This window comes from Sturnira hondurensis, unplaced genomic scaffold (assembly GCF_014824575.4).
Source record: "Sturnira hondurensis isolate 20B ecotype Veracruz unplaced genomic scaffold, ASM1482457v3 Scaffold0018805, whole genome shotgun sequence".
Taxonomy (NCBI): domain Eukaryota; kingdom Metazoa; phylum Chordata; class Mammalia; order Chiroptera; family Phyllostomidae; genus Sturnira; species Sturnira hondurensis.
In genome coordinates, this window is record NW_028091436.1 from 2,705,115 (window position 1) to 2,731,914 (window position 26,800).

The 26,800-nt window shown below is 44.5% G+C and overlaps 1 long non-coding RNA gene and 1 pseudogene across 1 annotated transcript; one reads left to right on the forward strand and one right to left on the reverse strand.

Annotated features, from left to right (window-relative positions):
* The first annotated feature begins 14,396 nt into the window (after nt 1-14,396).
* LOC119003892 (uncharacterized) lies at nt 14,397-16,250 on the forward strand. The gene is made up of 3 exons (XR_005070071.1): nt 14,397-14,407; nt 14,485-14,489; nt 16,185-16,250. It is a non-coding gene; the product is annotated as an uncharacterized LOC119003892 (long non-coding RNA).
* Nucleotides 16,195-26,455, reverse strand: LOC119003890 (histone-lysine N-methyltransferase PRDM9-like; annotated as a pseudogene).
* Between the last annotated feature and the right edge of the window lie 345 nt (nt 26,456-26,800).

Sequence of the window (26,800 nt, forward strand, 5' to 3'; positions counted from 1 at the left end):
CTATTTCCTTTGCCAGACTGGGGAAGTTCTCCTTTATTATTTGTTCAAATAAGTTTTCCACTCATGGGTGTTTCTTTTCCCCTTCTGGTACCCCTATAATTTGGATGTTGGAATGTTTAAACATGTCCTGGAGGTTCCTAAGCCTCTCCTCATTTTTTTGAATTCTTGTAACTTTACTTTTTCCTCTTTGGTCATTTCTTTCTTCCTTCTGGCCCACCCCTTGATTTGAGTCCCAGTTTCCTTTCCATCGCTATTGGTTTCCTGTGCATTTCCCTTCATTTCAATTAGTTTAGCCTTCATATGTTCCTCTGTGAGCATCCTGATAAACAGTGTCTTGAATTGTGCATCTGAGAGTTTCGCTATTTCCTGGTCACTTAGAGTTATCGGCTCTGGGGCTTTGAGTTCTTCTTCAGCCATATTTTGGACTGTTCATGCCTATTATGCATGAGGAGCAGAGCCCTAGGTGTTCACCAGGGCCCGGCGGCCCAGTTGCTGGGTTGTGACACTGTATGTGGGGGCGGGGCCAAAGGAAGGCAAAGGCAAGCACCCTTTGCTTCCTCCCGCTGCCACCCCGGGCTGCGCAATTCGTCCCACTGCGGGCGAGTGGGCCTCGCGATTCGTCCCACTGCTCGTGAATGTGCGACCGTGGTCAGCCGCTGCTGGGTTCGTTGCCAGGGGCTGAGTGGTCCGTCTCACTTCTCACTCCCACCGTCCCAAGCCCTCACTGGGTCCACCTGCGCTACCCCGATGCCTGGGCGCCTGGGGTCGGGGGATCCTTCCTGCCTGACCCAGCTCGGCTGCTGGCTCTGCCCCTCTTACCTGTCCGGTAGAACCGTTCGTTGTTGTTGTTGTTGGACTTCCGTATAGTTCAATTTTCTGTTCTTTGGCTGCGTCTTTGTTCTCCAAACCTCTGTTGTATTCAAACTTGGTTGTGGGAGAAGGCACAGTATTTCCACCTATGCCTCCATCTTGGCGGAAGTCCCTCCAGTTGAAATATTTTTTAACTCCAATTGTGATTCATTTGGAGGATTAGTTAGAAGTGAATTTCATAACTTCTAAATGTGAGAATTTTCTGGTGGCCTTTACAACTGATTTCTAGATTATTTACAACGAGAGCCAGCAACTTCATGTAATGTCAATCCTTTGAATTTATTTGGAAACTTCATTACAGTATGGTCAGTATAAAAAAATGTTCCAAGCATGCATCTCTGCTGCCATCTCATGGTCATTTGGGGGAATAACACCTTAGGGCAGGGCAGCAGGAAAAGCTGTGCATAGTCGATTATCTCTGAATGTTGAATCCAATTTGCTGCTCATGGTGTTTCTCATATCTTTACTGTATTTTTTGAGGGGGGGTCTCTTGTTTCTGAAAGTGGAACGCTGTATTCCTGATGAGAGAGGTTTGTTAAACCTGTTATTAGTATACATTTTTGTTTGTATCTCTGTTGTATATAATTTAAGTTTACGACATTGTTTATGAATTTGGATCTTCCTGGTAAATTAAACTCATCGATATGAAGTGCTCTTCATCTCTAGTCATGCTTGTTACCATGAAGTCCACTGCATGTTAGTATGTAATTTTTATGTGGTTTATGTTTGCATAAGACAGGGTGGGGCAAAAATAGGTTTAGAGTTGTGAATATGAGAAACAAAGTTTATTGTTGTCCTATTACTTAATAATTATGACATTATTTTCCATGTGAATAACTGTAAAGCTACTTTTGCACCATCCTGTGTATTTTTTCCCATTCTTTCCCTTTCGATGTTTTTTCACCCCATGTTTTAGGTCATTCATATTTTCTCCCAGTTTGTGTCTTGTCCTTTTATTCTCTGAACTTTTTCAGAGTACTGTTCAATTTTATAAAGTATACACTATTAATGTGTTTTATCATTACACTGCATGTCCACAAGTGTACCTGATTCCTGAATGGTTTGGTTTAAATGGACCACGAAAAACCAAACTTACAGATGGGGGCGGGGTCTAAGGTCAGAGGCTGGAGTGGGCTGGAGATGAGAGGAGGCCACAGATGTGGGTGGGGCTGGGTGGGAGGCATATTTAGGCTGGCAGGCTTGAGGGGCGGCCAGTTCTGAGGCGCTGACGGCTGCTGGTCTCCATGGTCATGAGGTGATGCTCACATCCTAACGTGATGCAAGCAATGCAGTCCAAGGATATGAGGTGAGGTGCATGGGGGCTACGAGGTGACAGGGCTGTAAGGGGCAGATACAGCCACCCTGTGGGGAGCACCAAAGGGGGGGCCAGACTTGTTTCTGGGGTATATGCCTCAGGTCCAATTTAGCTGACTACTTCCTGTGAGACCACTTTTCTTTATATATCTAGATTATATTCCAGTTATAGGTAGCTTTGATAAATAGAGATATAAAGATAGCTATTTTTAGCTCTCAAACAAGAAGAATTTTTCATTTGTTAAAGTTTCTGTTATTGCATAGCAGTTTCCAATTTTTTTCATGTACATCCTGTACATTGTTAAGCTTACCCAGTTTTTTTCCCCCTGTTTTGCTGTTATTGGGTCTTTTAAAAAAGATTTTATGTATTCATCTTTAGAGAGGAAGAGAAGGAGAGAAATATCAATGTATGGTTGTGTTGGGAACAAGAAAAATATTCTCAGCCCCAAGGAGCCTGCGTCCCTAGCAAACATCCTGTAAGTTGATTGCCATCTGTTTAGTTTCAAAAATTTCCTCTCAGTTGAGTTAGACCCCATCCTGTTCCCGCACGCGGCCTCTGTAAGCCAATAGCTAACCACCACATCTGCTTCTGTGCAACGCTTGCTTGCTTGCCTCTATAAAAGGACTTAACTGTAAGCGCTGGGCGCGACTCTCGTTTGCAGCCCCTGCAGGCACTGTGTCTCCGGACACTTTGAGAGTTCGCCCCTGCGCAGGTTAAACTTGGCCAATAAATAACATCTTTGGAACCCTGAAAGTCTCCGACATTTGTTCTCGCGGTTGGTGGATGCAACAGTTGCCCCTTGTGAGTACTCTGCTGGGAACTGGCCTGCAACCCAGGCATGTGCCCTGACTGGGAACTGAACCACAATTGTGTGGTTCGCAGGCCCACGCTCAATCCACTGAGCTATACCCGCTGGGGCTGAGTCTTTTTAAAAAATTATATATTTAACTTACCATCTCTACATATTTATTTCTGCATGTTATTTTCTCATCAATGCACTAAATTCTATTTGTGTTACTTTTCTGTTGATTCTCATGAGTTATGAAGGTAAACTAGCTGTCATGCAATAATGACCATTACATGTTGTAGGTGTAGGTGACCTAGAAATAGTTAAAGCTTGAAAGAAAACAAGAAGTGAGGTAATGTGAGGAGCTAGAAAAATTGTCTCTGTTAGTCATAAACACGTTAATGAGTAAATAAAATAGTAACATCCTTCTTAGAATTTTACATGAGTTTAGGGCCTGGAAGCATGGTGTTCCAGAAATCAGAAGTATTTTGTGACAGGCAGTGTGCCCCAGGTAGGTCATCCGAGGAACACAGAAGGTAACAAATGTCCACATTTTCAAAGAAGAAAACTTCAGATGGTCAAACGTGGAATCTAACAGAATAAGATTCTTTGTTCTAAGTGACACCATGAATCAGTTATTAAAGTGATGTATGAGCAATGGAAAGAAGCAGGGATCCTCAGATGACTACTCTGTGTAATCACAGTGTGATCTGGTCTCCTAAGTGGACAGATCTTCCTTTGCCACCTGACCTATTGCCTAGGACACTTCTTCCTGATGCTGGTAAGATAGCTGGCATTTTTTGTTCTTTAAGTGTTAGCTTTCATGGTTCTTGTTCCAAGAAAGGCAGCCTTTGAAATGTAGGATGCAAAGGGCTATGCTTTTTGTATTCTAATAGAGTCTTCATGATACAGAGTAGGGGTTTTTATTCTCAGCACCAGGGCGTTTGGGGCCAGAGAATTCATTCTACTGGGGGCTTGTCCTCTGCATTGTAGGTGCCTGTTAGCATGCAGTACCTCTATTCACCGTCAACACCCTCACTTCCTTTCCCCTCAGGACAATCTAAAATGGCTCAATACATTGCCTAAAGTCCCTTTGGCAGCAAAAATCGCCTTTGGTTAAGAAACAGTTCGAGGCTTCTTTCATTTTTGAAATCAGAAAGATCTTGATCTGGCATGCAATGTTTTTATTATTTTTCTATGTAAATTATTTTTCACTCTGACTGTGATTTATTTTGCAAAGGTATTTAGAAGTGTTTTAAAACAAGTAAACATAAGGACTTTGTATTTACCTCGTGACGGGTTTTCAGATTAATGGCAAGGAGAGCAATAAACATAGCTTGTGAGACATTTGTTGAAACCTGCTTTATAGCTAAATGCAGTCATTTTTTAAAAAGTTCCAAGTGTGCTTGAAAAGCATTTTTAATTGACTTTGTTGCTGCTTACCTAAACAATGAGAAAACGTTCATTCAAAATTTTATGCTGAGTCAAAAAGAACTGCTGTGCTTTTATATACACTTGCAGATATGTCAACATGCACATTTCTGTTTACTTTCTCTGGATTTTAGTTACTATTTTAGGTTATGAGTATGGGCACAAAAGTTGTATATTTTCAGCTTTTATTTTTGGTACTGTGTGTTTAAGGGTGAAGATGTTTTTCATAGGTTTTGATAAGTAGTATATTTATCCCTATTCAGTTTATTTTGTAATTCAAATTGTTTTATTTTTGTGGTTATTCAGAAGGGTATTACATAGCTACCAAATGTAAGGACTTTCTGTCACTCAGTTTTAGTGAATTCTAGCTTCAGTGCAGTAGGAACACTTAGAGAAACATATAGTATATAGTTTCAATGTTGCAATGCTTGTTGAAACTGGCTTTATATTTGCTTGGGCAAAAGATAAGAACTTTTGGGAAGACGGAGTTATGAAGATGCCTGAAAGATTGAAGAGAGCAGTGGGACAAAATGGTGAATATGTTTTTCAATGAAATTAATGGTGAAAACGAATAACACCTCTTTTATTGTGTCTTTACCTAAAAACCAAATGAACCTTTTGGCCAGATGATAAAATGTTCCAGGTGTGCATCTCAGCTGCCATCTCTTGGGCCTTTTGGGAATAACATGTTAGTGGCAGGTCAGCAGGAAAAGTGGTTGAATGTGGTAGAATATCAACGACTGTTGGTTGCAGTGTTATTTACAAGTGTATTTCATAACTTTTAAATGTGAGGACTTTTTAATGACCATTTGTTCCTGATTTCCACATTAACTGCAGTAAGAGCCAGAATTATACTGTATATAATTTTATTTCTTTGTAATTTGTTTAATCTTGGTTTATTGGCTCATTATGGTCACTTGGGGAAATGTCCTAAGTGTGGCTCCCTTCCAGTCTCAAGTGCATCTTGGGAAGAACACCTTAGTGCAGGCCAGCAGGAGAGGTTGTCAGCTGCAGTGAATGATCTACAAATGTTACATGGAATGGTACTTAGTCATGGATGTTATTACTTTCATATAAATGAACTTTGTAGTTCATTTTTATTTCTGTCCCCCATGTACAACAGCAGTGTCTTTCTGTCAGGTAAGTAGGTGCCTGTTGTGGGCTGGACCTGTGTTCATGTTTCAGCTGTGTCCATGTCTTTGTGGTCCAATGTCCCATGTGTGTTGGCATCCTGGCAGCATCAATGTCCCTCTTGTGTCCACATCCTCGCCTCGCTAATGTCACAGCCTCGCCAGAATCATGATTGTGTGTCTAGGTCCGCTCTGCTTTGATGTCCTGACTGTGCTGCCATCCTGTCTGTATTTGCGTCCCTTCCACATCGCTGTCCTGTGTGTGTTGATGTCGAGGTTCTGTTGCTCTGTTGCCTGTATTTCAATATCCCATCTGCATTGTCATTCCCACTGCACTGCTGTTCCACTGCATATATTGTGTGTCTAGGTCCCCTCTGCCTTGGGTCCTGACTGTACTGCCACCCTGTCTGTATTTGTGTCCCTTCCACATCGCTGTCCTGTGTGTGTTGAAGTCGAGGTTCTGTTGCTCTGTTGCCTGTACTTCAATATCCTGTCTGCATTGACATTCCCACTGTGCCACTGTTCCACCTGCATAGATTTCTTGGCTGTGCTGCTTTCCTGTCTTTGTGGATGTCCCGGTTCCCTCAGTGTCCCAGCTGCACGAACTTCTGTACCGTCTGAGTCAAAGCCTTGACCAAGGGGATATGTGAGTTGTGCTACTGTCCTTTCTGTGTTGATGTCTTGGCCTTGTCGATGTCCTATCTGGGTCGCTGTTTTGGCTGTGCCGTTGTCCTCCTCCTTCATCGATGTCCCGGCTCATTGATGTCCCAACTGCATCAATGTTTCAAACGCGGCCGTATCCCAGCTGCCTGATGTACATGCAGCATTGAGCTCCTGATTGCGACATTGTCCCACCTGTGTGGCCGTGGCTCACCTGGTTGTAGCTTCACGGTCACCTGCCTTGCACTCGTGGGCTCTGCTGCCTTCTGCCAGCTGCAGGCAGAAGTGGATGGTTTGCACTCAGAAACACTCAGCCGTTTCACCCCCTGTGGGCGATGCGAGGCCCCCCTGGCAGCTGGTTGCTCCCTCAGGCCGTGTCTGCTGCTGTTGCCACAAGATTTAACAATTTCAGCAAAGCAACCTGTTCTCAACTGAATGACTATGTTGGTGAAATTTGGAAGAGTTTGTTAGTTCAGCTTTTGTGCTGTAGTTTGTGGGATTGCCTAACAAAAGTAACATTCCATGAAGTCTGTAGTTTTCATAAATGTAGGAAAATTCCCAGTGAGGGCACATGCCTGGGTTGCAGGACAGGTCCCTAGTAGGGGGTGCACAAGAAGCAACCACACATTGTTTTTCTCCCTTTCTCCTTTTGTTCCCCTCTTTCTAAAACAATTAATAAATACTTTAAAATGTAGGAAAATGTATTGGTAGTGGAATGGGAAAATTAAGCTTGATAGCTAAATAAGGCCTAGCAATTTATAGGCGAGTAATAAATCTGAGGATCTTATCTTCCCTAACCAAGGGCATTTGACAGCAAATGGTTCAGACATTCCAGACCACGAAGGGGAAGACCCACCTCAGTCCCAGCCCTTCTCTGGTGACTTTTCCTAAGGACAAATTTATCAGAGAAGAACCCTGATCACTCTGGGTGCTCGCTTTGTTGCATGAGCACATCACAGGGCACCCCTGGAAAGCTGAGTATTCTGTGGAGATGACTCTTCTAAGACCTCCTCTAAAGTCCTCAGCATTAGAAAACAGGTAAAACCCTAAAGACAAAGGACCCAGTGTGCACTGTTCGTTGACCACACATGCGCTTTCCCTTCTCTTCTTTGCTGCATATCTTCACCTTTTTCCTCCTTATCTCCAAAGGTCATTGAGACTTGCAGCCAGGGCAGCAGTGGGCAGTTCATCCTGGGCTGACCCCCTGATCCTGTCTCCAAGGACCTTCTTTGTGTCTAATTTTTCTGTTTCCCAAGAAGCAGCTCTGCCTGTGCTCACTCTTGTTGCTGTGATTATGCCTCTTCTCTGTGAAGCCCTTTCTGTGTTTCACTGTCTCTAGATTTAATAATCAAACTCTCAAAATTTCCTAGCTTTGTGTTGTGAAATTTTTACTGCAGGAAGTCAAGAATCTACATACATGAGTCCTTGCCAGGGCAAACCTGCCTTGGGTCCAATACTTTTTCAGTGACAGTATAACCAAATTTTATGTATTCATTTACCAGTGGATGGACATTTGAATGCTTTCTACCTTTCAGTTGTTGTTAACAATGCTGTTATGAATAATCTTGCATTGTTATAACAAACAGGAATAATTGTGTTTGTTAAAACAGCTGTCTTCAATTTCTCATGTGTATATTTTGAAGTAGAGTTATTGAACACAGTAGGGTACTTGTTTTGAGGAAATGCCAAACCAGTTTATATGAGGTCTGCAATATTTTACATTTACAAAGGAAATGGTCATTCTAATTTTTGTTTGTGAGTATAAACATTTCTCAGTTTTGCTTTTGCATTACAGCTTTTGTAGTTGTGTAAGGGGTATTGCACTGTGATTTATCCATTGAACATTTTTTTTTGCTACACATATGAATGTCTTCTCTTTAGAAGGGAGTATTCAGGCTCTTTAAAAACATTAATGTCTGTCTGGCTGGTGTGGCTCAGTGGACTGAGTGCCGGCCTGTGAACCAAAGGGTCACCAGTTTGATTCCCAGTCAGGGCACCTGCCTGGGCTGCATGCAGGCTAGGCTTCCAGTAGGGGGTGTGTGAGAGGCAACCATGCATTGATGTTTTCTTCCCTCTCTCCCACCCTTCCCCTCTCTAAAAGTAAATGAATATAATGTTTAAAATAATATAGGTGTCTCTTCATTGATGAGTCATAAAGTCCTTTGTTGTGGAAGAAATAGTCTGATCTGAAGTATAATGTGGAACCATTTACTTCAATTCCATGGGTGGTCTTCTTACTCTGCAAATAGCTTCTCTTGCTACCTAGAATATTTCAATCAGGAGGACATCTCATTTACTCATTTACTTTAATGAATTTTGCTTTCAGAGCATATGCGTCATGATGCCAGCAGCAGCCTCATGTATTTCATGTCTAATGTGCAACATCGTTCCATCATTTGTTTGATGTAATACAGCTTTTTTTAAAGCAGAAACCTGCTTTATGATTTTAGACTTGAGATGATTACATTTCAAAGATTTTCACATTTAAATAGGAGGACACACTGTTCTCTGTGGTATGATGTCCGGAGTCAGGCATCTGGAGTCAGGGACAGGCTTTGGATTCCTGGTCTTCTGGTTGGTGCATGACATACTTTGGGGTTAGGATTAGGAGTTGTGGTTGTGGTGGATACCATGACTTGTCTTTAACTTCACTTAAATCATCCTGTTGCACTGTATCATGATGTGATATCATGCATGTGATAAAAAAGTCTCACCACAAGTGGTGAGTGTATGGTTGGCCATTTTCACAGTGAAGATTGCATGAACATAAGAACATTTTTTTGGTGTTTTTGGCATTGTTATTTCAAGGAAGACACAAGTGCAACCATAAGGCAAGAAAAGATCTGTGGTGTGTGTGGAGAAAATGCTGCGACTGACGGAATGTATCCAAAGTGGATTGTGAACTTTCATGCTAGAGATTCTCCCACAGGTAGGCAGAGCAGGTGCAGTGGAGAGCCCTCAATGGCAGACATTCACTGAGGACAGATCACGTCCTGGCACGTGGGAGACAGGCAACATGTTCAACGTATCCTAATCAGGCTTCAAAAATAATTCAAACCAGTTTGGTTATGTTAATCGCTTTGCCATTTGGGCTCTACAGAGGTTAAGTGGGATGGTGGGTGACCCTTCATGAGTGGATTTCCACAAGTGGTTCTCCACTGAAACATAAGGAAAATATTCCATTTCCATGAAGATTGTGTGTGTGGTGGGGAGGATGAATCTTTGCTATTTGAGAATAATGTGGAGTGGGAGAGATTGAGGGGAAAGAAAGGAACCACCACTCATCCCTCCAAAGGGCGTTCTTCATCCAAAGGAGGTGATGGTGCCCTTGTGGTGAATTCGGGAGGGAGTCCTGCAGTAGGAGCTGGTTTTGGAAAGCCAGCAGGTTACTGGCAACAGGTATTGCTCCTTGAATACAAACTGAAAGCTCTGCCTGAGGGAAAGAGTCTGGAATTTGTCAACAGAAGATGAGGAAGGTTAGGATTAGGTGAGAGAGCACATTTGTCCTAGGTGACCAGGGAAAACGGTTCCAGCCTGGCTGTGTAGTCCTGATTCCTCCACAGTACTCAGAGACCTTTCTCTTCCCACAGCTATTTAGTTCGTCTCTCTGAATTTTTTTTATGGAAATTTCTGTTCCCTGGAAGATCGCAGAAGACACCTAGAAGAATTCTCTGCTCCAAAAGAGAACAATGTTGTGGGACCACGGAATGGTGAAATCGCATGAAGGTGGCAGAGGGCAGTGGAAGAAAATCAAGAAATCAAGAAAATCAAGAAAAACTCCCTTGATTTGAGTTCCAGTTTCCTTTCCATTATTAATGGTTTCCTGTGCATTTCCCTTCATTTCAATTAGTTTAGCCTTCATTTATTCCTCTAATTTGTGACTAAAATCAACCAGTTCTGTGAACATCCTGATCACCATTGTTTCGAACTGTGCATCTGATAGGCTGGCTATTTCTTGGTTGCTTAGAGTTATCTGCTCTGGGGCTTTTGAGTTCTTCTTGAGCCATGATGTTTTGGTCTGTTCACACCTGTTACATACGAGGGGCAAAGCCCTAGGTGTTCACCAGGGCGAGGCCACCCAGGTTGCTGGGTTGTGATGCTATATGTGGGGATGGGGTCAGAGACGGGCAGTGGGGTTTGTTTTGCTCTCTCAGATTTCTGTCCCCTCTGCTGCTTCCCAGAAGCAAATTGGGCCCTTCTGGTGCTGGTTCCTGGGTGTGTGGGCTTCTGCACCCTCCAAGGTCTTGTGGGTCTCTCCAACAAACTCTCCTGGCACCTCGACCCCAAAAGTCTTTCCAATTGGTGCTTTCAGGCTCTAATTCCCGTCGCTGGGGCCCTAGCCTTAGCAGTCTATCTCACTGTTCGCCCCTTCACTTGGTTTATCTGCACTCGAATGTGTGACCACGGTCAGCCAGCCACCCTGCACCCTCACTGGGTCCACCTGTTGCCACCCCGCACCTGGTATCCACCAACCGCCTCTTGGGCTCCTGGGTCAGTCCATCCATCTTTCCTGCCTGACCCTGCTCTGCTGCTGACTCCGCCCCTCTTACCAGTCTGACTGAATGGTTCGTTGTTGTCAGACTTCAGTACAGTTCAATATTCTGTGTTTTGGCTGTGTTTTTGTTACTAAAACTTTGTTGTCTTTAAACTTGGTTGTGTGAGGAGGGCCAGTGTTTCCACCTATGCCTCCATCTTGGCCGGAAGTTCCAATTTCAACTTTTTGAAGTTTGTGGAAACTTGCTTTACAATACAGTATGATCAGTGAAAAATGTTCCCAGAGTGCCTCTCTACTGCCATCTGGTGTTCATGTTGAGAAAACACCTTGGTGCAGATCAGAAGGAAATGTTGGGTACAGTGGATCATCCCTAAATGTTGAATCCAAGTTTGCTGCTCATGTTAAGTTTATTTTTTTAAGATTTTATTTATTTATTGTTAGAGAGAGGATTAGGAGAGGGAGAAAGAGAGGGAAACAAACACGGATGTGTTGATGTGTGTAAGATATACATGGATTGGTTTCCTCTCACATACTTCAAACTGAGAATCTGGCCTGCAACCCAGCCATGTGCCCTGACTGGGAGTCCAACTGTGAGTGTTTGGTTCTGAAGTCCGTGCTTAGTCTGCTCATCCACACCAGCCAGGCTCATGTGAAGTTTTTTGTGTCTCTACAGGGTTTTGGGGGGTTTATTGGAAACAAGGGTGTAGGTTTGATTCCTGGCCAAGGCACATGCAAGACTCAAGCAATGGCTCTGACTGGGGTGGTTCAGTGGGCTGGGCATCTGCTTGCCAACCAAAAGGTCACCAGTTCCATTCCCAGAGCACATGCCTGGATTTGAGGCAGCAGACAGTCAGGAGGAAACTCTGGAGGTGCTCCAGGGCTAAGAGAAAGGACATTGATACAGGACAGAGACCCTATACTAAGACCAGTTGTTTCTGCTTTTTGGAAAAGTTCTGAATCATGGTGAATCATAATTCAGTAGCTGCACCTGCAGAGAAGATGGTACATGACCCCTGCTTCATTATAATAGCATTATAATAAATCAGCATTGGGCAACCCCTTCCATGGTAGTCAGTCAAGGAAGATCATAGAAGACCACATGCTCTGTAGCTTTAAATTAATATAACGACTTGTACATGGGCAATAAACCCCTACCAAAACTAGCCAAGAAATATGGCCCTGTAAGTATAGAATCCCTCCAGCCCCTAAGATAAATCTCTGCTTAGTCAGCCCGCTCCCATGTTCTGTGGAGTGTACTATTGCTTAATAAAGCTGCTCTGTCTGTCTGCTATAAACTCTCTGTGTTCTGTTCAACTCTTTTTTTGAGATCATCAAAGAACCTGCCTACCTGTGCCCAGGTGTGGGCCAGGTTGACGGTTGGGAGCATGTGAGAGGTAAATGAAAAATTTCCAAATGAAAAATAAATCAATAAATTTAAAAAACTAAACAAAACACAATTTCTATGTGGATCTGTATGTATTAATGGACCCTGTATTCTTTTCCATCAGTCTGTCTATTCACAGGGTATTAATCCACTTGTAAGTTGTACTTACTGTAGCTTCATAATACACTTTTTAATTCTTCCTTATTTTAACAGGTAAACTTAAATTGACCTTGTTGTACTTTAAAAAACTTTGCTGAGCCTTGGTCTATGTGGTTCAGGTTGCTGGAGCCTTGTCCTGTTAGGTAGGATAGAGAGCAAACTAAGGAAAGGAAAGGAGGGAGACATGTCTCACCCACTAACTCAGCCATCCTGAGCCTGATCTGATAACAGTGCCAGGTGTTCAGAACATCACAAGAAACACCATGGTAGCACAGGAGGAGGGAATTCTATGTATTATAATTCTATGTATTGTTCCCACTGTTTGGGAAAGAAAGCCTTGGAATTAAACCATGTGTTAATTCCAAGGTCTGGTTGGTAGATGAGAGGGGGTCCACAGTGCCCAAAGAAGAAACCCACGAAACAACTTTGGTTACTTGCCTACCTCTGGTCACCGTCTGTTTTACAAAGGAGTATCTAATATTTACAGAAAGCCTGTAAATAATTTTGGGAAACTGCCCCAGCTTCAACTGGCTTTTGTCACGTATTTGTTTTACAAGAGGAACAAATGGGCTCTGGAGTAAGATAAGGATTCAGGCTAACAGACCCCCACACATACACTTAAGTTTGGGTAGTCACGTCCCCTGGGGAGGCTGGCACCACCTTTACCTACCAATTGACATGTAACTTCACCCCCATCTTCAACTCCCTAATTCCTCAGGACCAAGGACCAGAGGCTCTTGCCACCCTTGCCCTTGCCTGTTGCCACCCTTACTTTGCCCTGCCCGGAATGTATACCTCTCACCCCCACCTTGGCAAGGCCTGTTTTCCTCCATGAGAACATATCACTAGTAGACCCTGCTTGCTCACTAAAAGATTGGCTGATATGTAATTCTTTACTGCGTCAGCAAAGAGAATTGAGTTTCTCCCATAACAATTCCATAAACCAAAAGGTTGTAGTTCAAGCTCTAGTCAGGGCACAGGCCTAGGTTGCTGGTTTGGTCCCCAGTGGGGAGACAACCCTTTGATGTTTCTCTCCCTCCTTTCCTTTTCTCTGAAACCAATAAGTATGTCCTCAGGTGAGGAATATAAATTTTTTCCTGATATTTTAATCTAGATCATATTACACTTATAGACTAACTGTGGGAAATTGCTATCACTATATATTTTTCTCTCTCAGAAAATGTTACTTTCCTTTTGTTCACGTGTCTTTTTGAAAAAAAATTTTTATTTACTTTAGAGAGAGGATGGGAAAGGGAAAGAGAGGGAAAAATACACCTGTTAGTTGCATCTCACATGCCCCCAACTGAGGACTGAACCCTCAACTCTGGCACATGCCCAGAGCGGTAATCTAGCTGGTGACCTTTAGATCTGAGGTACGGAGATCATCCTTCCAGGTCATGGGGGTGGGTGTCCCCCTTTGGTGAACCCACTCCAGCAGGAAAGAGGTGGATCATGCACAGGCCTCCCTCATGCAGGACAGGGTATGATGGGGTCCTCACTAAATGTTTGCCATCTCTGTGTATTGAACTCAGCTCTGGTTGTAAGAAAAGTGTGGCCTCTGGGAGCTGTTAGCAGCCTTCCTTATGCTTATGCAGATGTAGATGTTGACCCTGTTCTCATCTGGAGTCTTGCTGGACTCCCACCCATTGGGTCCATGGGAATTTTTGCTCCTGGGACATTGTGGACATTATCTGGGAACGGGTGGCCAGGAATGACCAACATTGTGCATGTCTATTATCCCATCAGACTTCACAAACCAGTTCAAAGATACAGTAAGTAATAACTTTGAGATGGTGTCAGTGGTGCATTAAACTCTGTGGGGCCCAGGTATAAGGAGAGTGCATGACAGAAGCTGCTGTGTTGTGGGCTTCATGAATGCCACATGCAGATTGGGTGCACCTGTCACAGGAGAAACTCAGTTCTTGCTAATGCAGTAAAGGATTACAGATCATCAAGTGTATTACTGTGCAAGCAGGGTTTATTAGTGACACATTCTCATGGAAGAGGACAGGTCTTGCTGAGGGGGTGAAAGGCAAAAGCACCAGGCCCTTTGTCCAGAGGACTTACACAATTGGTGGGATGGTGGTGGTGGTGGGGAATTTGCATACTGGTTGGTGGGTAAAAGTGGTGCCAGCTTCCAAGGGGATGGACTACCCCAATGTAGGTATGTGTGGGGGTTGTTAGCCTGAATTCTTATCTTGCTTCTGACCCCCAAATGGCCATCTTGTAAAGTAGATCCATGACAGGAGACAGTTTAAGTTGAGGCAGTTACCCAAAGTTAACAATGGGCTTCTGTAAGCACTAGGGACCCTCTGATAAAAGATAGTGGACAGAGGTGAGGAATTAACCAGATTGGTTTTGGGGGGTCCTTTCCTTGAGTGCTTTAGACCCCTCCCATCTTCTAGGCCTTGGGATGAATACAGTTTGAAAGCCTATCTTTCCCAGATAGTGGAAACAATACCTAGAATTTCAACATGTTAGCATGGTGTTTCTTGTGATGCTGGAACATCTGGCAATAGAACTGGACCAGACTCAGGACTGCTGAGTTAGTGGGTGACACATGTCTTCCTCACCCTCCCTGCCTTGGCTCACTGTCTATCCTGCCTAACACCCCAGTGCAGGCAGATGCTGTTTCAGTGTCAGTTCTCAGCAAGGGGTGGGTGAGGGTCTTGTGTCACAGGTCACTCTCAGTACCACCTGCCTGTGCTGAGGAGGCGCTGAGGATGCCCAGGCTCAGTGAGAGGGTGGTGATCAGGAGAGAGGCACACCCCCAACCTCACGCTTCCTTCTCGGGGCAGCTGAGTCTATGTGTGGAAAGCAGTGGGGTCTGCTCAAATTCTGAATTTGGCTAAACACCCCTACCCTGTCCTAATCTTCCTTTGTCCAGCACTAAAGACCAGGAAGACATAGGCACTGAGGCTGTTCAGTAGGGCCTGCGATCTCTAGCCAGATTCTGTCTGTGCTGACTCCAGTTTGAATGTCAAACTGAAAGGCTGGAGTTCCCATTTCTTTTTTTTTTTTTTAATATTTTATTTATTTATCTTTAGAGGGGAAGGAAAGGAGAGAGGGAGAGAAACATCAATGTATGGTTGCCTTTCGTGCATCCCCTGCTGGGAGTTGGCCTGCAGGGAACTGGCCTGCAACCCAGGCATGTGCCCTGACTGGGAATCGACCCCTGGTTGTTTGGTTCGCGGGCCTGTGCTCAATCCACTGAGCTACACCAGCCAGGGCTTGGAGTTCCCATTTCCATTGTACACACTAAGAAGACAGAAGCTGAGAATCTTGCCTTAGGTCACACAGATGGAGAAAACAGCTGAGACTCACACCCACTATGGACTGGTCTGGAATCTGTATGCTGTGCACCAGGAAATGCTGACCCTGAAAAGGCAGCAAGGAGAGTGAGGAAGACCAAGTGCCTAGACTGAGCAGCTCATGTCCATACACAAGCATACATGTCTCCCTGCCTTTCACCTCTGAGGCTCCTGAGATTGTAGGAAACTAGAAGAGCAAAGGGAAGCCAAGGAAGGAGGGGTACGTTTAGGGTTATGAGAAAAGGCCCCCTTTCCAGGAGTCTGGGAATTCACTTCCCGAGTGAGTCTGTCTCAAATCCCTGTCTCTGGGCAGTAACCAAAGTAGACTGACTCCAGATTTACACATTTGCAGGAGTTGAATTTCTGTGGCTGAGAGTGAGTTCTTTGTGCCTCTTCAGGAACCCTCTGCTTTCAGTGATGGGGAAAATGAGGGATGTGTATGGAGTCAAAACATTTCAGTATAGGTCAAAAAACCATGAACGAGTTTGGGGCTGACATCCCCATATCACCATGGAACTGTTTGTCCATTTCATGTCTTGTTATGAAAGTGGAGGGTTTGTTGAACCAGGTCCTTCTCTACTAATTACAACCTTGGGGAGAGTAAGGGGCTGTGGACTTCCTGTGGCTATTGCTATGTGACAGTGCTAATGACTCACTCACTCCACCTGCAAACGTAGGGCTTCTCCCCCGTGTGTCCTCTGGTGTGTGATGAGATATGACTTCTTTGTAAAGCCTCGCCTGCACTCCCTACAAACATAGGGCTTCTCCCCAGAGTGTGTCCCCTGGTGTGTGATGAGATTTGACTTCTGTGTAAAGCCTCTCCCACACTCCCTGCAGACATAGGGTTTCTCCCCTGAGTGTGTCCTCTGGTGTGTGATGAGATTTGTCATCTGTTTAAAGCCTCTCCCACACTCTCTGCAGACATAGGGCTTCTCCCCTGAATGTGTCCTCTGGTGTGTGATGAGATTTGACTTCCAGGTAAAGCCTCTCCCACACTCCCTGCAGACATAGGGCTTCTCCCCTGAGTGTGTCCTCTGGTGTGAGATGAGATTTGACTTCCAGGCAAAGCCTCTCCCACACTCCCTGCAGACATAGGGCTTCTCCCCTGAATGTGTCCTCTGGTGTTCAACTAGGACTGACTTCCAGGTAAAGCCTCTCCCACACTCCCTGCAGACATAGGGTTTCTCCCCTAAGTATGTCCACTGGTGTTTCATGAGACCTGAGTTGAATGTAAAGCCTCTCCCACACTCCCTGCAGACATAGGGCTTCTCCCCAGAGTGTATCCTCTGGTGTGTCATGAGATTTGACTTCCAGGCAAAGCCTCTCCCACACTCCCTGCAGACATAGGGCTTCTCCCCTGAGTGTGTCCTCTGGTGTGTGATGAGATTTGACTTGCATGTAAAGCCTCTCTCACACTCCCTGCAGACATAGGGCTTCTCCCCTGAATGTGTCCTCTGGTGTTCAACTAGGACTGACTTCCAGGTAAAGCCTCTTCCACAATCCCTGCAGACATAGGGCTTCTCTCCAGAGTGTGTCCTCTGGTGTCTGATGAGATTTGACTTCCAGGTAAAGCCTCTCCTACACTCCCTGCAGACATAGGGCTTCTCCCCTGAGTGTGTCCTCTGGTGTGCGGTGAGATTTGACTTCCAGGTAAAGCCTCTCCCACACTCCCTGCAGACATAGGGCTTCTCCCCTGAATGTGTCCTCTGGTGTGTGAGAAGAGCTGACTTCTGTGTAAAGCCTTTCCCACACTCCCTGCAGATAAAGGGCTTCTCCCTTGAGTGTCCCCTCTGGCCTCTGATGAGATGTAACCCATCAGTGAAGCCTTGCCAATACCCTCCATGCTCGATTGTTGTAATTCTTGACATTCCTATTTTCACAAATAACTTGCCTGTGTCCTCTGGACTGTCTTTCTGGCCTCTACGGGGCTCTTCCTCCATCATTCTCTCATACTCACTGGAGCTCGTCATTCTTTCTTTGGAAGGTTGGAAAAAGGGTCTTGAGATTCTCCTCTGACTGATCCTTTTAAGCAAAGGTTTGGACCTTTCTTTGACCTCTTGACCTTCAGTTTTATCATTCCAGCTGTGCGTACTAATATGTTGCTGCTGCTGATTCTGATTCTCTGGACAGGGTTCCTCTGCTTGGAGCTGTTTTCTTGCAGATGTCCCCAGGAGAATCTGAGAGGGATGATTGATTTTCACGTGTTGGATGAGGAATTTCTGAGTGGAGAAGGCCAGAGAGCAGGAGGGACATGGGTGCACCTCTGGCTTTGGTTTTGCTGAAAGAGAAAGGTTTGGTCAGGGCAGATGTTGATGAGAATGCCTGGGCTATGCGATTAGTCTTCTGGTAAGACCTACCCCATGAATCCTCCTCACTGTGGTGATAACACAACCTCTGTCTCCCACAATGTCCGCTCGCCGACTATTTTCCTATTTTCATGCAGTGCATCTTCTTCAGAAATTGAGAAACCCCACATCAGCGGTCTTTTCTAATATTGCCCAGACTAGGGAGTTTTGAGGATCACAAGAGGCCATTTCGGTCCCTGTGTGGATGGAACTGCAGTGACCTTTCCCATCTGTAGGTATCTTCTAAGTCATGTTGCAGAGGAAAACCACAGGCCCCAAGTAGGGATTGCTTCTCTCAGTTTTCCAAAATAGTAAAAAATGAAATGTTCTTCCTCAAGCCTCACACCAAATATTTATGCTTCATCTCATTCAGTGTCAGCCCATTTCAAATACAGTTAGACCTGTTTCAAAATATTTCAACCACATTTCTTACACACCTGACTCCTGTTCCTCTCTGGCCAGGCCACCATGCTCTCTCACTTGGAGATGAATTAATAGGAGGGGATTCCTCACTAAAAATTAACAAAGCATAATCAGAACAGAGAACACACCACTCTACAGCTGACAACTGCACACTTTCACTCAGGAAAGTCCCCAGTGTCTCAACTCGGATCATCGCCACTGCATCTCTGGGCTGCTAAGCATCTGTCTGATCTCTGTTCTCACCCTCTGTGCTGAGACGAGACCCGAGAAAAATCAATGAGCAAGGGAAACATTAACTGGTTGTGTATGGCACACCCCCAACTGGCCCACAACCCTGGCATGTGCCCTGACTGGAATCGAACTTCCTAACTTTTCAGTTTTCAGACAACACCCAACCCACCAAGCCACACCATTCAGGCAGGGCACATTCGTTCATTCCAGTGAATTGTCATGAGATCCTACTCTGTGGTGCACAGCGTCCAGAGACCTGAAAATACAGGTTAATGTGAGGATAAATTCAACGCCGCGTCCATTTTCTTCCCTGCACTAGCCGCTCCCTCTGCCTGGAATTCTCTGCCTGCAGGTATTTTTGTAAACGTTACCTCCTGAGGAGCCCTTCTGGGACGACCTGCCACAGCCCACCTCCCCTCACACTGATTCCTAGGCACTTATCCTGAATTAGTTTTCTCCAGAGCACTAACCACTGTGGAGTGTTATACACATGCAACCTCGTGTGCCTGGGTTTCCTCCTTCACCTGTCAGCTCAAGAGCAATGATTCTGAACCTCACATTAACCTGTATTTTCAGGTCTCTGGACGCTGTGCACCACAGAGTAGGATCTCATGACAATTCACTGAAATGAACAAATGTGCCCTGTCTGAATGGTGTGGCTTGGTGGGTTGGGTGTTGTCTGAAAACTGAAAAGTTATAAAGTTCAATTCCAGTCAGGGCACATGCCAGGGTTGTGGGCCAGTTGGGGGTGTGCCATACACAACCAGTTAATGTTTCCCTTGCTCATTGATTTTTCTTTCTCCTTCCTTTCCACTCTCTGTAAACATAAATGAAATCTTGTTTGAAAAGATTTGATTTATGTGTTTATTTATTTTCAGAAAAGGGGGAAGGGAAGGAGAGGGAGAGAAACATCAATGTGTGGTTGCCTCTCACTGGCCCCCTACTGGGGACCTGGCTCAAAACCCAGGCATGTGCCCCAGCTGGGAATCAAACTGGTGACCCTTTAGTGGACAGGCCGGCGCTCCATCCTCGGAAGCACACTAGCCAGGACAAAATCTTTAAAAAATAACGAATGCCGACAAACAAAAATGTTTTATTTAGAAGTATGGATGAACATTAAGAAGAAACAACTATGAAAGTGTCAGAAAAACTGCCTTGTTGGAGAACTGGTTAGTGCTTGAAAACTTTTCTTTTTTGCCTCTCAGTCTTTCAGCACTATATGTGGTTGTGTATTTTGTGCACAAAATATTTAAAAATATATATATATATACATATTTAGATTTTATTTATGTTTAGAGGGGAAGGGAAGGAGAGAATTATCAATGTATGGTTGCCTCTCGTGAGTCCCCTGCTGAGAACTGGCCTGCAATCCAGGCATGTGCCCTGACTTGGAATCGAACCATGATCGTGTGGTTCGCAGGCCCGAGCTCAACCCACTGAGCTACACTAGCCAGGGCTACAAAATATTTTAAAAATACAAATTATAAAAATTTTGCCCAAGAGTCAAAGGCATATGAATCACTGAATCATGTGACTTGAAACTTTACCGACTAGAATCAATTTTACTGTACTTAAGAGGTGGATCATGAATATTTCTATGGAGAATTCTTTCTTTCTGGTTTGAAGAACAGTGGTACCCACCTCTTCTGGCCTTGAGCTCTCTCTTCCACTTGCTGCCCCACTTGCTGCCCAGCTCCTGGCCATACTCTTCCCCGCACCAGACCAGCAGCTCACAGCCCGGCCTGATGACCCGGCAGGTTCGGTAGAAAATCTGCCTGTGGTATTGAAAGGCCACCAGGTTCTGCTCTTCATGATACCGGGCGCAGTTCACATACCTGGGATTGAGTTAGAGGAAGGGAAAGAAAACCACAGTGATGAATTCTCAGTTCCTCCTACATCCATGTCCAGCTCCTCACTGATTCTTAAGGCCCTCAGGTTCTGGTGTTGCCCACTGCCCATAATGCTTCCAGGGAATCTTTGTTCAGTGTCTGAATGTCTGTCAGCATGTCATGTGAATTCTTACCTCCAAGTCCTGCTTTCAGTGTTTATCCTGCCTAATACTGTTTTTTAACACCCAGTTCTAGCCTTAACCTCCACCATGATTGGCCATAATATCCAGTGATCTCTGGATTCTCCAAACTCTAAATCAAGTTGTCTCACACCACAGAACCTGGTGCTTGATCTAGGGCTCTGCTTCTGAATTAGCTCACTAGTTATCCAGTACTCAGCCCACGTCTGTTTTCTCTTGAGAGGCCTTTCTCCACTCCCCATACACTTTATTTAGAGTAACATTCACTTGCTTGCCCAAGATTACCATAGAAAATTGGAGGTCTTTTTGTCTTAGTAAAATAAAACAGAGCAATAATAGTTGATTCACATTGTTATCCCTGATAGAAGAGAGCCCTTCTCAGGAAAGGGGCCCATGACTGTTCTTCTGCAGGCCTCAGAGCCCAGCTCTAGTTAGAAGTGAGGCTGGGATGGTTTGCTGCCCTCACAGGTTTAGGCAATCCTTGGTGTGTGCTATCTTGACACTGTGCACTTCTTGGGAATTATAGTTAAATGTTTCTAAAAGCAATTGTTTTATGTCTGTCTGCAAGAAGTCGTTCATAAGGACATGGGTTGTGTGATCTGTTTAAGTAATGTATTCCTTCACTTCAACTGGAATATGGTAAGTACTTAATTAATGTTCGTTTGATAAATTAAAGTGCAATCCAGTGTCCCTCGTGAATCTAGGCTCTTCAAGGACCTTTCCAGTGCCCACATTGTGTCTAGTAGAGACCTTTATATTTTGAGGACATATGCTGTACTTTCTTCCTAAGTGTCCCCTGAAATGAAAGAACACTGTATGGAGAAAAAGAGGAAAAAAAGGATTAAGGGAGACCACTGAGGGAGGCATGATGAGAAGGACAGATATATGGGCTTGTGGGGGATGAGAGTCCCCTCTGGCACCCAGAGACCTGTTGACCTCACCTCATCCAGTTGGCCCAGGATCTGTCCTTTCCATCCACATACTCATAGCAGTTTCTCCCTTTGGCGATCTGGGTTTCAGAAAAGATGTTAAAGACCTTTTATTTTTTGGGTGGGAAAGTAATAGTCAGAATTATTTCACTCCATAGTCATCAAAGCTCGTTCAGCCTGCACGGGGATTCAACTACCAGCTGTGACCACATGATATTTTTCTTACTCATCACCTACACATCCGAGTCTACCTGTCCAATCAGAACAGGAGCCCCACAAGGGAGGAGCCACTCCTTTGTGTCTGCACCACTTTGCTCCCGCTTACCTTCTGGTCCTTAAACAGGAGCTCTGTGTTCATGGAAAGTCCAGTCAGTACACAGAGCTGACCACATTGTCCCCTCCATGTCTAGCACATAAGAGGTGAGGTCCCTCCAAGCTTCAGAAGGAATGTGGGAAGCCAGAGGACAGGGGAAGAGGTAAATAGTTCTCACCAGCCAGGAGTATCTGCTCTTGGCTGCCTCTTCATCTTCTGTGATGTGTCCTTCATAAGGGCCAAAGTGCAGACCCACAGGTAAATCAGCTGCCTCATTCCACACGCCAAGCCCAGCCTCAGGGATGCTGGATGGCCTGATTCTCAACCCAGGGGGCAGGGTGAGGGCTGAGCGGTGTGGGTGCCCCTTGTTGACTGCAGTGTCCTGTACAAATGCAGGGGTTCCGTGCACAGCACAGCTGTCGATGAAGAAGTTCTGACACTTGTCACAATCTGGAGGCGAGAGCAACAGGGGTTAGGGAAGGTATAGTGCATGTTCCTGGACACAAAGAGCTTCAGAGGGAGTCCTACATGCACATCATTGAGGCTCAATCCTGTATTCCAGGTCACTAGAGGAAAGGAATAATTTGGGGACCAAAGGACTAGTTGACATTACTGTATCTTAACATACTTTTTAGTGAGGGTCACTTACAAAGGTAGTCATCATCCTGGGGCTCGCTGACCTCTTGGTACACACGGTCCTCACTTTCTTGTAGGCTATACATCTTCACGTCAATCTCTTTTCTCCTGAGTTCTGAGCTGGAGAAGAGCAGGTTAGAGAGGTTGGTGGGGTCTAGAGTGTTAGTTCCCATTTTGTCAGATAACACACAATCTCCTCCCATCAATTTATTACCTGTCCTTTTGCACACTCTGGTATGTTACTGTTAACAATTGGTTCAGAAAACTAAGACGCCACACTAACTACAGATGACTGATTCAATTTTAGTTTCTACATCTTCCCAGTACCAGGTTCAACTTGCCAACCTTTAATCATTCATAAAATGTTTATTGAGTGCACATTATGTGTTAGGTATTGAGTAAAGGCCTGGGCACACACCAATAAAGTGTGGTTGCTATTATCACAGATGGATTTTTTGGACAACTTGTGTGTCACCTGTTTTAAATTCAATTTAACATTTTCAAACAATATATGAGTGATTTCCTTATCTTCACTTTACGCATTAGCATTCAGGAGCTCAGAGAATGTATAGGATTTGCTCAAAGTTCCAGTGGTAACTTCAGACTCAGCTTAGCCCAGTGTAAATGCAGGCCTACCCAAAGTCCGCCTCACAGACCTAGGTCATACTTATCAGCCCTTCTGTAGCACTTAGAGGAACTAAAGTTTCCAAATTATTTTCTTATCCAATTTTTGTCCAGTGTTTTCCAAAGGCACATTTCTCCAGGAGGGGCACTGGTTTCTGGGCATGCTCTGAGTCACTTGCAGTCATCGAATATGCTGTTCCTGACAATTCCTTCCAACTATATTTATTGCTTAATGGCACCCTGGATGTTTCCTTCAATATAGGAGTCACATATTAAAAGATAACATGTATTTAATTTTTAAGGCCAATTATATATTTCACATGCATGTATTTAAACTTCAACCCTTGGGAATATCTAGGGAGTATGAATATTGGAGGGGATAGGGCCAATGTGGGTAATGAATCCAAGATTAGAATCCATGCCTTATGGCTCTTTTCTTTCAACTATCTCTGTAATATTGAGAGTGAAGGATATTGGGTAGAGAATAAATAGTTGGCAGAAACATATCTAGACAATAAATAAAATGTGCAATATGTTGGAAAGAATATTTGTACTTAGATTACCTGGTTTTCATCACCTGTTTGAATAAGGCTGTACCAGTAGCTAGTGTCCTGATCTATAACATACTAGTTTTTAATGTTATAGTGAACATACAATTAAATACTATTCAACAAAGTATTCTGTGAATTATGTAATACAGCATGAATGTGCTATCAATTTACCCCTCAGCTCTCTCCATATTTCAATCCCACAGAAATTACCATCAGCGTTCATTGATCATCTTCTAATTTAATTTGTAATTGTGAAATCATCCAGCAAACATTGGGGGCCCTGAGGAGCCCTGATCTCAGCCTGTGACCTCTGAGAAGTCTTAGGTATGGACCAGGGTGTCAAAGAGCTCACAACATAGAGATAGACGGGCTGAACAAATGATTCTAAACAGGATGAGTGGTCTCATTAGAGGTCAGACAAAGAAGCTGTTACTTCACCGTATAAGAAAGGGCATTTGAAATCAGTTCCAGACAGATAAGTTTCTGTTGAAGAGTGTGTAATCTGTATGAAGTCCTCAAGTCATTTTATTATTTGTTGTTCCTCAATCATGAAACCTGAAGCTCCTCAGGGGTGGGAAGCGCTTTCTTTGATTAGAATGGGAGGTTATGATCTTGGACATTTTACATTCTTCTTCATTTGGGGCCATCCACTGCACCAACTGCCTACATATTGTACACTTTCCATATTCGGGGGGTCTTAGTGCATCTCTCACTTCAGTATAGCAGAGAAGAACTTTGGTTGAAACCGTCAGTCAGATGAATGATGTAATGACATACATGTAAGACAATGTAAACTGTAGAAAACTGACAGTTTTTTTTAAATTAAAAAACGATTTTATTTTTTTTGAGAGAGGGGAAGGGAGGGAGAAAGAGAGAGAGACAGCAATGTGAGAGAGAAATATTGATCAGTCACTTCTCACACACACCCCAACCAGGAATCAAACTGGTAATCTTTTGCTTTGCAGGATGACACCCAACCGAGTCGCGCTAGCTAGGGAAAAACTATGGAAGTTTTAATGAGTTTGTAAGTAGTTTAGAGAAGAAATTATGAATTAGACTGCACTACCACTGATACTGTGATCTTAGACATATAGTCAAACATTTCTATATCTCTGAAAGCTCACTTTCCTCATTGCAAATGGTGACAGTTATAGTACCTTCCTCACCAGGTGGTTATAATGTGTTTATTCACATAGAATTATTAAAGTCTGACACATTGTGAGAATGAAACAAATGGTAGTTACTATTGCTGCTCTAGTTGTTAACTATTACGATGATGATGAGTCCCAGCTGGTGTGACTCAGTGGATTGAGCACTGGCCTGCAGACTGAAAGGTCACCAGTTCCATTCCCAGTCAGGGCACATGCCTGGCTTGTAGACCAGGTCCCCCACTTGGGGGCGTATGAGAGGCAACCTATTCATGTCTCTCTCCCTTTCTTTCTCCCTCCATTCCCCTCTCTCTAAAAAACCGATAAATAAAATCTTTAAAAACGGATGATAATGTTGGACAATGTGTTGAAGAGACCAGGAAAAGAAGGTGGCAGTTCCTAGGATACTTTCAGCATTTTGCTATTCTTACCTGCATTTCTATCTATGAGGAAAATTTTGTTGTCAACAGGATTTGGAAAATACCCACCTTCTGGTGTTTACTGTGTTCCCTTCTGAAGGCCACCCAAGAAGGTTTCACTGAAAGATGAATAAAAACCAGTGTTTTGGTTGGTAAATGTTTCAAAAAATCTGAAGATTCTTATTAAGGACACAGAATTCTGAATGAGAGTAGTCCAAGAACAATCCAAGGATTATTGGAAAATGTTTTCTGAGGTATAACTAAGACCTAGGATTCTATTGTGGTCATCTACTAGTTTCATTAGAATGATAAGAAAAATAGACAAAGTGTCATCTATGCTTCATCCTGTGTTCATAAAGCATCTATTACATTTATTAAAAAATAAATTGGGCTCCCCTGACAAAAATGTAATAAAAGTAACTGCACAGAAACTCCATGTCTTCACCATAACCCTTTCTCTGTTCTGTTGTCTTCATTGAAACTTGCGTCCTCCAGGCTAAGGGCACCATGACCCCTCACCTCTTTTCTCTGATATCTTCCTCCCTGTACACATACCGGCCATCCATGCCGTTCCTTAATCATCAGACTCTGGTCATCATCCAGTCTGATGACCACAGAAACACAATTCCAGTCAAGTTAAAAGACCACATTTTGACTTCAGCTGTGTTTCAACCCAAGATCCATAAGTGGACTGACCCTCCAACCGAAAACTCATGATAATGGACAGAACAGCACCATGGTCGACATCAGGAAATGATACAGTGATCAACCAATTCCGACCCTGGCCTTCCCCCCAGCTCCCGTAATCACCATGTTAATACTGTTTCCTGTCTGTCCCCATGCAGGCCATCGGGCAGCCAGGTGTGGGGACACTCCTCATCGGCCAGACCTGCCTTCCTCTCTTGCAATGACAACTCTTCTGAATTTCTTATTCACTTGTATATTCTTATACATTTACTGGGTATTAATGTCTATAAATATATAAGGTGATTTTGCACACTTGAAAGTTTACAGGAATATCCCCTCACTGTACTTGTTCTGCATCCTGCGTGTTCGCTGGACAAGCAAACACTGCTCCCTGGTTATGTCCCGAGATGCAGCCTGACCTACACCAGGTCCGTGTCGGGAGGGCAGCTCTGCCTCCTCCAGCCCCTCACCTCGCTGCCTTGGAGCCCATTCTTCATCAGAGTCCTCAGGGTCCTCGTCCTGGAGCTCGGTGGCCTGCCTGCGGTGGTGACGCAGAAAAGCTGGTCGAGGGGCCCTGAGACCTGGAAAGAGACAAAACCTTTGTCCTGAAAGCACAGAGCTTGGAGGAGGAACGAGCTCCAGGAAGCCCGTGTGACCAGCTCCGATGGGATGGGAGAGTCTACAGCGAGTTGCTGTGAGCGCAGCACCATCAGCGCCAGCCCTGCTCTGACATAAGGAGCAAATTCCCCATTGGTGTCCACGCAGGAGGGAGCTGCAAGTGGATGGAGCCGCCTGAGCCGGAGCCAGCTCAGCAGCCCGGCGGGTTCCCCAGGCCCCTGGGCCCAGCGCCTGCGCGCTACCTGGGCTGGGAGTCCCTCTTTACGATCCTGTTCCTGTACCGGCCTTTCTCCCCGTCCGCAGGG